Here is a 13,894-nt window from a genome sequence, read left to right as displayed (position 1 = left end):
CATGAAATCTGGAGGTGACAGTCTACCCTGGTTCCTCTGAGAGGCCAGTGTGCAGTGTGAGATGGCATCCGGATGTATCAGCTGAGAGTGGACCCAGTTCCTCAGCTGGATACCACCAGGACTCCAGGTGATACTGGGCAGAACTGAGGCTTGCTAGATTGGTTCTGTCCAAATGTCCCACTTGAAATGCCTCCTCCTCAGTGCTGTGAGCTTAAGGATTTTCAGTGAAAGGTTTGCAGCTGAAATTCTTTTTGTGTGTGCACGTTCGTGTGTGTGTGTGTGTGTATGTGTGTGTGTGTGTGCACAGGTGCATATGTGTGGGGGTTATACAGGTATGTGTGTGCATGTGTGTGGAGATCTCCTACAACTCATTGCTGGTCAATATCTTTCACTGAGATATTTGCATGAATGGAGGTGGCCCCTTACACCCCCACAGATCTCACAGGGTTAAACAGGTTACTGGCTGGAGACAGAATCAGGACTCTGTAGCGTGAGCAAACGTGATGGAGACCCCTTCCACGAATGGGACACCCACATCCAGATAGGATAGAACCCTGTTGCTCTGCTTCTCAAATCTGCCCTCTGACCTCAACCCACAGATGCCAGACAGAAGCCAGTGACAGTTGGCACATGGGCATTTTCCTCCCAAAGTGGCCTCCTGTCCTCCTGCGTGTCCAAAGATCCCTCATTGGCACTTGGGGCTCTCTGGATACTTCCAAGCTTCCAGGTCAAAGCTAAGCCCATGTGATGGTGAAAGATGGCCACCATTGTAGGATGCTTGGCCTCTTCTTTTACACTGTCTTTGTCAAACAAAAACTACCCATTTTGTCCTAAATTTTTCCTAGGTAAATTGGTTGGGCGCTGCAGGTTTGGTACTAACTCAGACTTCACAACCCCTTTTGGGATCAGTGGTTAGACCCATCTACTTTTCTGGTCTAATCTTAGTGGTCTCCCACCCCCTTTCTCTCTCTCTCTCTCCTTCAAAAACCCCTAGGATGGAGCTCACTCTACATTCCCATCTAGAAATCTCTACCCCAGGGGCTCACAGGCCACAGCTCCCGCAGCAGCCTCTACACACACCGTGCCCTCCTGGTACATACAACCTCATCTGGACCTGATGACCCTCTCAGCCAGGCCCTGGCCGCCAGTGGAGCCCTTGGCAACTTGGAGCTCAGAGCACAGGGAAGAAAACCTAGTTATTCACTGCTGAGGAGCCCAGGGTCACTGGGAGGCCCAGGACTACAGCTGTGCCAACACAGATGTTTAGTTCATGATGGAGTTTCATTTAGCCAAACATTCTGGATGAAAACAGCCCTGTGCTGAATTGAACAGATGCACCTAACTGCAGTCTTGATGGCTCAGTGGTACCCTGAGTGGTAGAGGATGCTTGTCCTTGGGATCATAGAGCCAGAAGGGTGCTATGGCCACTGTGGTCAGCCTTATCAGTAGGAAAAAAATCAGATTCAAAGCTGCATGCAGTTTCTACTGAAAATGCACCACTTTGGCACCGTTGTTGAAAAATGTGCTAAATGGAACCATTGTTAGGTTAGAGATGACTACAGAAACAATAGGGTTTGGCCACCCATGAGCCCCAAGGAGATATCTAACCAAACACGGGTCTCTTGCCGTCATTACCTGGGCTGACATCTCCATCAGAAACTGTCAAAAACAGCATGGTGGGCAGAAAGAGAAGGTATGGGATGCCTTGAGAGTCCTGCCCACATACACCCCTCACCCCAAGACTTAGGATTGTGTTTGCATTGGCTCTACCTCTCCATGCCTTTCTCAGAGTCAGGGACACTGAGGCAATAGGATCGTAAATCTAGGGCTGCAAGTCTCCAGAAGTCTGATGACTGAGATCAGACATGGTGTCTTGAGATCCCCATAGGAGAGGAAGCAAAGGGCCTTGGAGGGTAATACTCAGGCTGCTGCATGGAGTTTTGGTCCACAAAGAGGGGTGAGAGTTTAAAGACAATGAGATCCTGAGACTGGGCACATGGCCTGTGAGTTGCTCTGAGGAGGTGTCTTGGAATTAGACCAGCCAGGAGGCTGCTGCTCACCAGTATATTATGTGCAGCCTCTATACCCAAAAGAATCGCTGAGTGGATCCCTGAATGTAAGTTAAAAAAAAAACAAAAACAAAAACAAAAACAAAACACCAGCAGAAGTGGTGCTCAAGTGACTAGACGCTCAACAAGTCATGCCAGGTGGTTGACAAGCTTGCGGAGCTGATGGTGGTCAGCACTGGTGAAAACTTCCTGTTAGGAGGCAAAGCAGAATGCCCCGGAAGTTCAGGGCCAGCTTTACCAAATGCTGGAGCAGCTCTTTGTTCCTTACGGCTTGCTGGGAAATGGGGAGATGTTCTGCCAAACGTGAATCATTAACTCCAAGGCAGACACGGCAGATACAGTGGCCCAGCCTGTAATCCCAGCAGTCAGGAGGGTGAGGTGGGAGAGGCTCAAGTTCAAGGTCAGTCTGGGCCAGCCTGGGAGAATTACAGTGACCCTGTGTCAGAGTAATAAGAGAAGAGCAGAGAATGTGGCTCAGTGGTAGAGTGTTACCTAGCTCTGGGTTCGATCCCCAGTACCGGGAGCCGGGGCAAGGATAGAGCTATCAACTGTGTAACGGTTTACTTCTGTTGCACTTGGGGTCATCTTCACGCCATTTCCGTGTTTGTGGTTGTTGCTCTTCTGTCCCCAGGGAAGGCTTCCGGAGGATAAACCCATCGGAGGCTCCTGGCTGTGGGAGCCAGCCTTCCTGAGCTCACAGTAGGTGCTAAGAACTGGTTGGTTAAGCTTCCCAGATGACCTCTGTCCTGTGCCCAGGGCTGTGATGGCGAAGCATTTGTCATGGTGTGGAGGAAGAGGGATAGTTCTTCTATGGATATTTCTAGCTCATATAGCTGGAAAACAGCTTTTATGAATCACCTGTTAACTTGATGACACGAGGCTGCTTGCCCTTATTTAACTGAAAGACTGCCAGTTCTCACACCGGTAAACTCTATGCTTCTCTGAAAAAATAAAATGCATGTGTTAAGACTGAGCCTCTCAGCACTCTAGACACCTGGCTGCTCTCAGGCAGAGGTGTGGATGGATGAGGCCTGAGGAGTTTAATGGCTCTGAGCGCATAGTGTGTGGTTGAAGGGACTCACTGCATGGTCAGAGAAGTGCCTCGGGTTCAAACATCCTCTGCCATGGGATGAGGATTGAGGTCAGACACCAGCAAGACGTGCGCTGTAGTTACCTGGCTTTAGAAACCAACTTTTTTCAAGGGCAGCACTCACCTCGGCCGCCACTATTTTCCACCCCGAGCTCCACATCGGAGAATGTACCTCGTAGGCAACAGATGTGGTTGAGAGCAAAGTCTGCACGAATAGGCCAATTCCCAACAGGAGGAGGTAGGGCTACTTCAGGATGCAGTCTGGTGTTCATAAGCCTACTTGTGAGCTTGTCCCAGTGCAGAACAACAGCAAGCTTGCCTGTGGCCACAGGCTTCTGAGACCCTCTGCAACTTCAGAGAAGGCAAGAAACACGCCGAAAGTCCACACTGCTGGCTCAGAACCCCAGTGACAAGTTAACTTACCGCCCTTCACTCGGGGGAACCTGTTGAGTCCCTCCTACGTACTTATGACTTTAAAAGTTTGGTGGTGTGCACAGAGGATGAAAGGAGAGGTCACAGGCCACACATAATGACAGACATCTCTTGCTTATGTGGTGCCACACCAACACACACATTTTCATAAAATTAATTAACCCTCAAAGCAACCCCATGAAAAGCTTATGTTAAGAAAATTTAAAATAACTCTATCTGCTAACAACTGAGGAAATGAAAGCAGAGTTTGAGTAGAAGATGAGTGACTGGCACAGGAAACTGGCATGGGGTGGTATTATGGTCTGTATCTGGGACACATAGGAGGCACATTTCATGAGGCAAAGGAAACAGCAACAGGACAGGAGTGACGGTAGAGAGCTGGAGGGTGTTCTGCCTACCGCCTGTCCACGCCGACCCTCATCTCTGCTGAAGACTCTACTCCTTACTGTAGAGGACTCCATGCCACGCTTGTGTGGGCCTGAGGTTCTCAGTTACTTAAATAAAATCCAACACAGAAGAGCTACCTGCGCAGAAATTGTGTCAAAAGGAAGCCAAGTGTTTCGAGTGAGCTCAGAGCTTTCCCTGGGGGATGAATGGAGACTGACGGCGAATAGTTAACAGGTCTAGAAACACCTAGGAGGAAAGCCTCTGGGAAAGCCTGTCAGGGGGTTTTCAAGATTGGGTTAACTGAGATGAGGAGACCTGCCCTGAGTGTGGCTGTGCCATTCCACGGCCTAGATAGGGTGAAAAAGGAGAAGGCAAGCTGAGCACATTGGTTCAACTCTCTGCTTGACGAATGCCACTACAATGTGACTGACCAGCCTCCTCCTCCTGCCACCAGGCCTTCCCTCCTGCTTCTATGTCTCTTCGCCATGGTAGGATAACCTCCCCAAATTATAATTCAGAATGAAGTTCCTTAACTGCCCTGGTCAGGTATTTTATCACAGAACAGAAAAAGTCAAGAAATCAACCTGAAAAAAGGGCATCTGGGGTGCTGGAGACCAGACCCATTTCCTCTGCTGCTGGGCACCAGCAGGTCACATCTTAGACATACTCAACAGCTCGCAGAAACAACATAGTGTCTGTTCTCCACAAGAACACCGGGAGATGCTCAGTTATAGAGCAGACAATGAACATCAAAGGGTGGCCAATGGTATCAATGATTTTTATTTCCTTAGGATATACTTGAGATTCTTTATCAATAATTCTTGGTCATTTTTTTTAATCAAACTCTGTAAATGAAAACAAACAACATAACAGATGTTGTCTGATTAAACCTCGATGGGACTGAATATTCACAAACAGCTATGGATCCCTAAGCTGACCAAGGATTGCCACAGCAACCACTCGAAACCTAGCATGTGGCAAGAGAGCTGAGATCTGGCTTGGCTAATGGCAAGGTGCAAGGATGCTGAGTGGCATCCATGTCACATGCAGCTTTGCTGCTCCTTCCTTCTATCCGAGAGCTGAACAACCAAGGCAAGTCTGGTCCCTAAGGCATCTCTAAGTGGCTGGAGAAATATTTATTTTTTCATCTAAAAAAAAAAAAAATAGTAGATTGGAAAGATCCCTAGGATCTCCAATATTTCTCTCCTCAGAAATCAAGGCCCCCTACCAATCCAGACAAAGCCCCTACAACACATCCTAACTGTCCTGGCCATCATCTTAGCCCTAGGCAAACAGCTTAAATATTTACGTCTATGTAAGGTACAAGAATGGAGAGCAGGGCTGGCAGCCACATGCTCATGTGAGGAAATGGCCACCTCTCTGGAAATTCTCAGTTGGAATGAGGTCAGACATTATTTACCAGAGCCGTCTTGTCTCCTCCCAGCTGACCACCTCAGGAAATGGCAGGTGTAACTCCATACATTGCCCTGGGTGTGGCTGGTCACACTCTTTCAGGTGGCCTGTCCTCCACACCACACCTTTAGCGATACAGAGCCTACCTAGCTGGTGTCTCAGAACGCAAACAACAAACGACAGTTCTGAGATGAGAGGATTCAGAACTTTAAGAAGATGATGACAGGCTCAGAAAGAAAACCAGGCACGCACGCTTGCTGCTCCCATTCTCCGGGGTCAATATCCCAGCTACACTTTGAAGACTATGAGAAGTAATTCTTCTGTTATCATCCTTCGACAGTCTTTATTGAGCTGAGCACCTGGCCCCTCCTGATATGACCGCTGGTAGCTTTCTCTGCTCCCACAACTTGCCAGCAAGTCTCTAAAATCCTCTGACGGTAATCTTTAACTGGACCCTAATCCTCCAGGATCAGTCAGCCAGCAGGCTAATAACATGGAGGTTTTCACATACCTGGCGCCTCAGGCCCACCCGACTCTGTCCATTCACTGCCCTCCCTTAGAATTCTCCTGCCCAAAGCAACATTTGGGAGCTCCATGTGCACTGCTATTTCTCAGAGGGACATGAATGACTGGCCAGTGAGAGGCCAGGACTAGGACATAGCCCCACTCTCAGCTCAGCACCAGGTAAAGTCTGTGGCATCCCATCATTTCTCTTCTAAGCTATAGATAAATGTATGAAGGACAAATGCTACCAGGTCCCTTTAGCTGCCACTTCCCTGCCCTAACATGCCCCATTCCCCTAGACTTAATTTCTGTGAGTGACAGGGGTGCACTTGTGAGTGACAGGTGTTCTGTGAACACTTGAATGGAACATTTTTGGAAAGGTGAGGCCTAACCTAACCTTTATCACCATACTGTCATCCTCACCATCAACACCCCCACTGCTCCTACCATCAGCAGCAGCAGCAGCAGCATCCTCACCATCATCATCTTCTTCAACATCACTGTTGCCATGAGAACCATTATTATCCTTACCATCGTAATCACTATCCTCAGCACCCTCACCATGATCACCACCCTCACCATGATCATTGCTACCGTCACCAACCTCACCACCATCACCAACCTCACCACCGTCACCAACCACACCTGTCATGACCCCTCCTGTGGATTCTGTGAGACAAATGCTGTTGCACAACCCAAGGCGACAACCCCTATCCAGGAACAGCCTCCTAAAATGGGTCTGATGTTCCTGCCAGGAGTAACTGATTGCAGCCTTCTTTTTTCTCATTGTGTTGGCATATTCTGTCTCTAATCTTTCCCCTAACCTTACTCCCATACCAGGACTTTTCAAACATGACTATGTTCCCATGAAATGCCCTAACATGGACTGCAGCCAGGGACCATTCAGGACCGGAATTTACCACCAAGTTCTGTTTCACTTATTAAAACAAATATAGTTAACAATTATCCATTAGTTAATATTTTATATTTTGACTTACAAAAGAAATAAAGTGTTTCAAAAAGCTCCAGATAGTGGTGCTCAGATATTAGAAAGGAGAACTAAGAAAAAACTGCCTTGGCCCACAGGGTTGGGCATAAGTTCCATTAATGAAAGAATATTGACCCTTGACAAAGAGGGCACATGTGTACTGATACCAAGCGAATAACTTAAGAATGATGACGTCTTTACTGTGTATTCTATACCCTGTATTGTTTCATTTCAAGTCAATAATTCAAAAATTGACAACACTATTACTTTGCATTCTGTACTTCGTACTGTGTATGCCTGATTGCTTCACTGATTCCCTTGAATCTACTCCATGGCAAATGTAACCACAACACACTTCCTGTTTCAAAATATATGTATAAAAATCTAGACTTCTTGCCTGCAAAATATACTCAGAATCAAACACTACCTCTGGGTTTGTCTCTGTCACTTCGCCAAATCTTTGTCCACCGATGTTTCGAGAACTCCCATTCCCAAGGACCTAGACCGGACTGAGATGGTCTGTGACACGCACCACCACACACTGCCACTACCCAGCACGCACCACCACACACTGCCACTACCCGGCACGCACCACCACACATTGCCACTACCATCCTCACCATCATTGCTGCCAGCACTGTGAAACCGCCATCAACAACATTCCTACCATCCTCACCATGCTATCACTGTCAGCACCACAGTGTCATCAACACTCTCAGCCATCCCCAGTATCAGTGCCAACTTTTACCACCACCACCATCATCATCACCACTGCATCCACTTTGTTGAGCTGAGTCCTGGGTGTGGACTTCGATCTGTTTGTGTAATTTTGTTCCCTTTTAATACCCATGACTGGATACTCCTGTGTGTCCCAGGGATCACCCTTAAGCTTCTGTGGATAGAGACTGAATCAAAAATTCAACTATTCATTGAAAATGTTAATAACGACTGCTTACATGTATCTGGCAGTTATTTTCAACCACCATGAGCTGTATCTGAATCTCCTGGACAGTCATCAGAGGCAGACACTCTCATGACTGCTCAACAGAGAAGGAACTTCCAAGGAGATCACCTCCTAGCCAGGCCCATGAACCAGAGCCCCCGTTCCCACCCCTTCCCTTCCCAGTCCTCCTCCCAAGTCTTTCCCATCCCCAGAAGACTAGCCTGCAGCATTGAACTGTCCTTTAAGCTGTGCAGCCATGCTTGTTTTTCTGGCCACCTCAGCCATGGCACTCTGTGGCCTGTCTCCTCTCTCTACCTTGCTTTACCTGCTCTCACTGGTCCTCACACAATTGCAACTCCTCACCGGTACATGAGGCACCTGCCCTGCAGGCCCAAGTCTGGACTCACTCGGGCCCTCCTGGATGCTTGAGAGACAGAGACCCAACTTCACAGTTTTCGACCACACTGGCCATGGGGCCAGATGGCCCTCAAAGGATGCCCCGAGGGGCTGTGGCTGTTGATGATTGCCATTCTGGAGTTAGCATCCTCAATGCCTTGAGGAGCTAAAAAGAAAGGGTGGGGGGCACATGTATCTAAGAACTGATACCCCCATTGCTAAGGAGCTTCGTTTCACTAAGACAAAATAAACCACAAAGCGCAATGGAAACACACTGGCCAAGACAGCACATTTCTGAAAAGATGCCTGAGTGAGGTCACTTTCTAAGTGGACCGAGGAAAGACATTGCCTAAAATGCCATGGCCAGAGCTACTGCGAGGAGAGACGCATCGGCTAGTGAACCTCATGGGAGTCTCATCTTCTAAAACAATTTAGATGTATTATGAATAAATTAATAAAATATTCAGAAGAAGAAGAAGAAGAAGAAGAAGAAGAAGAAGAAGAAGAGGAAGAAGAAGAAGGAGAAGAAGAAGAAGAAGAAGAAGAAGAAGAAGAAGAAGAAGAAGAAGAAGAAGAAGAAGGAGAAGAAGAAGAATTACCCTGGAGTCAAAGAACAGCCCAGACAGAACAAAGCCTTCACCCATCACAGACCCTAAGTGCTTGTGAGGCTGCTTCCTCCAAGGTGTCTCTGGTCCAGCGTCCTCCAACTTTACCAACCATAAACAAAGCTGCCCCAGCTTCAGTTTTTCACCTCCGCTGCCTCACAGTGCAGCGCCTCCACCGGAACCCTCTGAGCCCCGCTGGCTGCTGCTGGAGTCTCAGCCATGTCCCAGGAAGCCTCGCAGACACTCCTCTGAGGTTTGTCTTCTAAGCCCTCCAGGACTCACACAGCCTCTCAGCTTGTACGCAGTGGCTCACAGAGTTCTCAAAACTGCACCCCCTTTCAAGGCTCCAGCTCCTCACACCCGTCCTTTCTCTGTGGCAGGATCAGCAGGCTCAGTTCAGGCTCAGCTCACCCCACCTGTTCCCAGTCAAGTTCTTGGCTGAGTAAAATGTAGACCATGCACTCGCTGCCCTCTATGCACACACACTTGAGCATGGAAGTGCAAGCAGCCATCTGCAGCACCAGAGCCCCGCAGCTCCATCATCTCGACACGGGCTCTGCTGGATCCTTGTCCTCACAGCTGTCTCACTGGGAACCCTTCACCTACCCACTGTTTATCCAGGTACAGGACGCACGCGCCCAAGGCAGTGTGACTAGCAACCTGGTATGCAGTGTCAGCACACACGCCACAGGGCCTGGGGTGGCCTGGATACTCCGTGTCTCGTTAGCTTCTGACTGAAAACCAATGCCTGGAGGCTTGCTGAACATGCCAGAGGGACCAGAAGCCATCAGTACCATGGTGTATGACACAGGATGGGGGGAAAGCGCTGCCCTGCCTGGCCCCACATAGCTCTGAGCTTGGCAGCTGGTGATCAGGGGATGGACTTTGCTGGAGCTTTCAGGCTCCAGCTACTCTGCCCACGTGAGCATGAGTATTGGAGACATTTCTGCTCCCCGGTTACCGCTCTGCTCTGGTAAGGGTGTGACTCTGGACATGAAGAGCATACGGAGCCCACTTTGTCTACCTTGTATGAGGGGCACTGAGGGCATGGGGGCTTTCTGCAGTGACTGCAGGTAGAACCTCGGCCTGCTTAATGCATCTGAGTCCTCTTGAGCAGGATTTCCTCCATTGTAGGCTCCTAGCAGACACCTGCCCCTCCCTCTGTCGTTCAATGACGGACGCACGGCACGGATTATAAAGTGTCCCAGCTGGTAGCAAGTTCACTTCATCTTACTTCAAGCACGCTTTTTATTCAGTTCACATAGGAATCCAATTAGCATATCATTGTGACTGATTAAATATGCCTCATGTAGATTTGCACGTCAAAACACACACAGTACTTAAACAAGCAGGCCTGGCTGGCATCTGCACTGGCTCTGCAAGCTCATGCAGCACCCGCACAAAAGCCTGGGTGGAAATGCACCGCAACTACCTGATAGCACTGGGCGTGGGTGGCCAGGGGCTGACGCTGGAGGGGTGGTGGATACAGACATTTGTCTCTCTTTGTCTCAGGCGAGAGGCTATTGACAAGGGAGGCCATCTGCGCAGGAGGCTGCCGCGTCCAATTAGCTCATCAGGTGACAGAAATTTGGCCTCTGCTCCAGAAAGTCCCCCGTGCACCCAAGTTGAGACTGTTTCAAAGAGATGGCATTATCTTAGACAGCAGGATTAAATTAATATGGCAAACGCTGCTACTGGAGAAAAAAAATTTTTTTTCAAAATGCCTGTTAATGTTTATTATGCATGGCATTATCAGAAGTGTCTTCTTTGACATGCTGTTCAATTCTTCATTCATTCAAACTCTTCTTATAAAAGAGCAAAAGACCCATCCACCAGTATTGGATTGGGAAAGCTAAGGAAAAATAGAGAGTGTTAATTGGATTTCTTAGAAAGCAGAGACTGTGACTTTATAGTTACTTCTTGGAACCTGACCATCTAGCACAGGAGACAGTCATTCACCACCTTGTGAGCCCTCCACTTCCCAGGAGGCCATGATGGGATCAGCTATTTGCATTAAGGGTGAATCACAGGATTCTGTGTACATTTCTGCCTGAAGCGACTTAGATCTACTTCTCAGCTGGTCTACATCCCTTCCCTACCCTCCTGGGTCCCAACCAATCCCTTCGCTCCCAGAAACTACCTACAGGATATTATACACACATGCTATATTATATTAGCCCATGTGTGTCTGTGTGTGTGTGTGTGTGTGTGTGTGTGTGTGTGTGTGTGTGTGTGCTATCTATAGGCTACTACACATACATGCTATACTAGCCCCTCTGTGTGTGTGGGTGCAATCTATAGGCTACTACACACACATGCTCTATTAGCCCCTGTGTGTGTGTGTGTGTGTGTGTGTGTGTGTGTGTGTGCTATCTATAGGCTACTACACACACATGGTATATTATATTAGCCCCTCTGTGTGTGTGCTATCTAGAGGCTACTGTCCACACATGCTATACTATATTAGCCCCTCTGCAGGGGGGGTGTGGCATGGCACTAGCCGTTCCATCTCTAGTGGTATCAGTATGAGTGGGTTACATTAACTAAACTGTGAGGTCTTTGAGGTTGGGGTGTCTTGAAGGACATTCAAGGGCAAATGTTGCACTTCTGCATTCCAAAATGGAATTAAAAGCAAATGAAACTATAGGAAAATCTTTGAACTAGAGTGGAGAGGCAATGAGAGAGTGACAGCACCTGCGGAGGGAGGCCCTGCTGCCGAGTCCAGGTGTGGTGTTGCAGCTGAGGCCCATTGAACCATTGATCAGGGTATAGAAAAGAGGGAAGCAGTGTGTTTGATAGATAGAAAAGGCATTCAAGGCCAACCTGACCACTTCATATCGAAGTGGGTCATCCTGATGAGGAGCAGAATCTATGCAAAATGAAAAGGCAGCTTTTCCTGGTGCGTTTTATTGAAACACACTAAAGGGATTAAACTTGTTTAATGTAGTAAAAGAAAAGCATTTAACCATAATAGGCATGTTCCAGAGAGATGCATACAAATGTGCTTCCCTTCAGTTAAATAACGTACAAACGCACTGGGGAAGATTTAGGGAAGCCCTGGAGCTAGTGGGTTCCTACAAAGAGGAACCTGTGCAAACACATTTGGGTGGAGACTAACGCTTGCTTTCTGGGCAAATGTGCAGAGTGGTACACCACATGGCGTCACAGGACAACTGCTTGTCTCTCCAGGATTGTTGTTGCAAGGGAACACCCCGAGGCTGAGAGGATTACTAAGTCCAACAGTGGGATGATGAAATGCTGGAAGGATGTCCTCCACACTGACTGGAGGTCATCACGTCAGTGCCCAGAGAGTTCAGCTCTGAGCCACTCACTCTTGGATTCCCTCACCTCTGGCATCTAGTTGCTGTAGATGGCTTCAGTTTCCAGTGGGGTTATCTCTCTGTTAACTCCTGCCACTCCATTGCTAACTTGATGCCCTGTTTCCCAGCACACCCCACATAAGACAGTGCACCCCACTGGCAGCTTCCTGCTCACTGAGGTCTATAGGCTCAATTTTTTTAGCAAACATATTTTATTATGAACTTATTAACCGAGAGTACCTCATTTATAACCTAACTAACCCAAACAATAGGAAAAGGAGATTAAATAATACAGTCATAAAATGGTAAGGATATCAGTTCCAAGGAATGATTCTTTTGGTGTAATCAGCAGGATTTCTTTTGTTGGAACCTGGAGCAACCAGAACCCAGAACCTCAGCAGGAGCCCAGAGCCCCGAAGCCTTCCCTCGAGTGGTTCTCTTGAGAAGCGTCTCAAAGTGGAGTGATGAACAGCCAAAACTATCCCAAGTCTCCAGAGGCCCCACCTCTTGTTTTTGGCTCACATTTATACCTCCTCTCAGAATTTGTTCAAGAATGTTTTTCAGCTGGTTAACAACCAATCTCCCCTCATACAGTGGTTTGACTTCTAATGGGATAAACATCACCTGCTCTCTCACAAGACTTTTTCTCATCCCTGATTTGTGATCTAAACACAAACAATGTTTATCTCTCCTTCAGAGGACTTTTGGTCCTGAGAGCCACCAAGGTTACAAACGTTGTCCAAAACACCAAAAAGATACTGATGAGTCCCCAGGTGCAAAGCCGGAGACATGCAATGGCACGGTCAGTGTGGGGCCGTGGGGCTGCTCCCCTGGACAGACACTGCCTTGTGTGTATCTGTGAAGTGCCCCCTCAGATGTGTTGAATCAGTTTGTAGAACTCAGAGACAAAAGAATAACCAAGATGCCACGTGGCTCTCCTTTCCTTACTAGTGTCCTCAGCCCCTCATCTAGGACTGAGATACCACCTTGTGTCACTGTCTGCAGTTCTAACCTATGACAGGATTAAGAAATGTCCCTGAACCAATCTTCCTCTTTCTCTCCACCTCTTTGTCCTTAAGTCCTTGTCCTCTGGTTCTAATTGTGTGTTACAGAATAAAAAACGGTAACATTTGTGCGTTCGCTGTGTCTGTAGGCATGCTCTGTCTAACCTGCAGATGCTGCCCGTCACTGTCCTGGTGCATTCAGCGTGCTTCGTGCCAGCCTCACCTGCAGCAAAACCCAGTCCCCTCAGCCTCTCAAGGAAGGCATTTGGAGGGGATACAATCTGCACCCTTCCTCCAGCATTACCTTAGAGCTAGGGCTTAAGACCCTCAGGACATCAGAAGACAAGGGCCTCCCACTCCACAACAGCAAGCTCCAGATCCACTCCTGGTCTGTGCGAGAGAAACACAGCCGACCGCTAATTATCACTTGGCACCCAGGGTGGGTGACAGGTGTCAAGGCAATATCCAGGCACCTGCAACTGGCTGAGAAAATGGAGGGCTCCCACAGACAACTGAGAGCAACAATTTTCCTGCAAGGTAAACCATGGCAAGGGCTGTCCTTTCCAAAGCCACAGCAAAGACTTGTAAGTCACCAGCCTGAGAGATCATGGGACCCTGGGGACTGTAGCACTGAGGTTTTGTAGTCCTAAGGCCTTCACAGAACCGACATGAACCACTGCTCAGCGCTGTTACCTCCTCTGCTTCTGTGGTAGTGTCTGTCTCACACAGGCCACCCCTGTAGT

At 48.3% G+C, this 13,894-nt stretch overlaps 1 protein-coding gene across 1 annotated transcript in view; it reads right to left on the bottom strand.

The window, feature by feature from the left end:
- LOC127195768 (receptor-type tyrosine-protein phosphatase N2-like) overlaps positions 1-13,894 on the bottom strand; it is a 199,122-nt gene that overhangs the window by 129,050 nt on the left and 56,178 nt on the right. The gene's annotated exons all lie outside the window — the stretch shown is intronic.

The sequence above is a fragment of the Acomys russatus genome, chromosome 1, assembly GCF_903995435.1.
Source record: "Acomys russatus chromosome 1, mAcoRus1.1, whole genome shotgun sequence".
NCBI lineage: Eukaryota > Metazoa > Chordata > Mammalia > Rodentia > Muridae > Acomys > Acomys russatus.
This window is presented reverse-complemented; position numbering and strand designations above follow the sequence as displayed.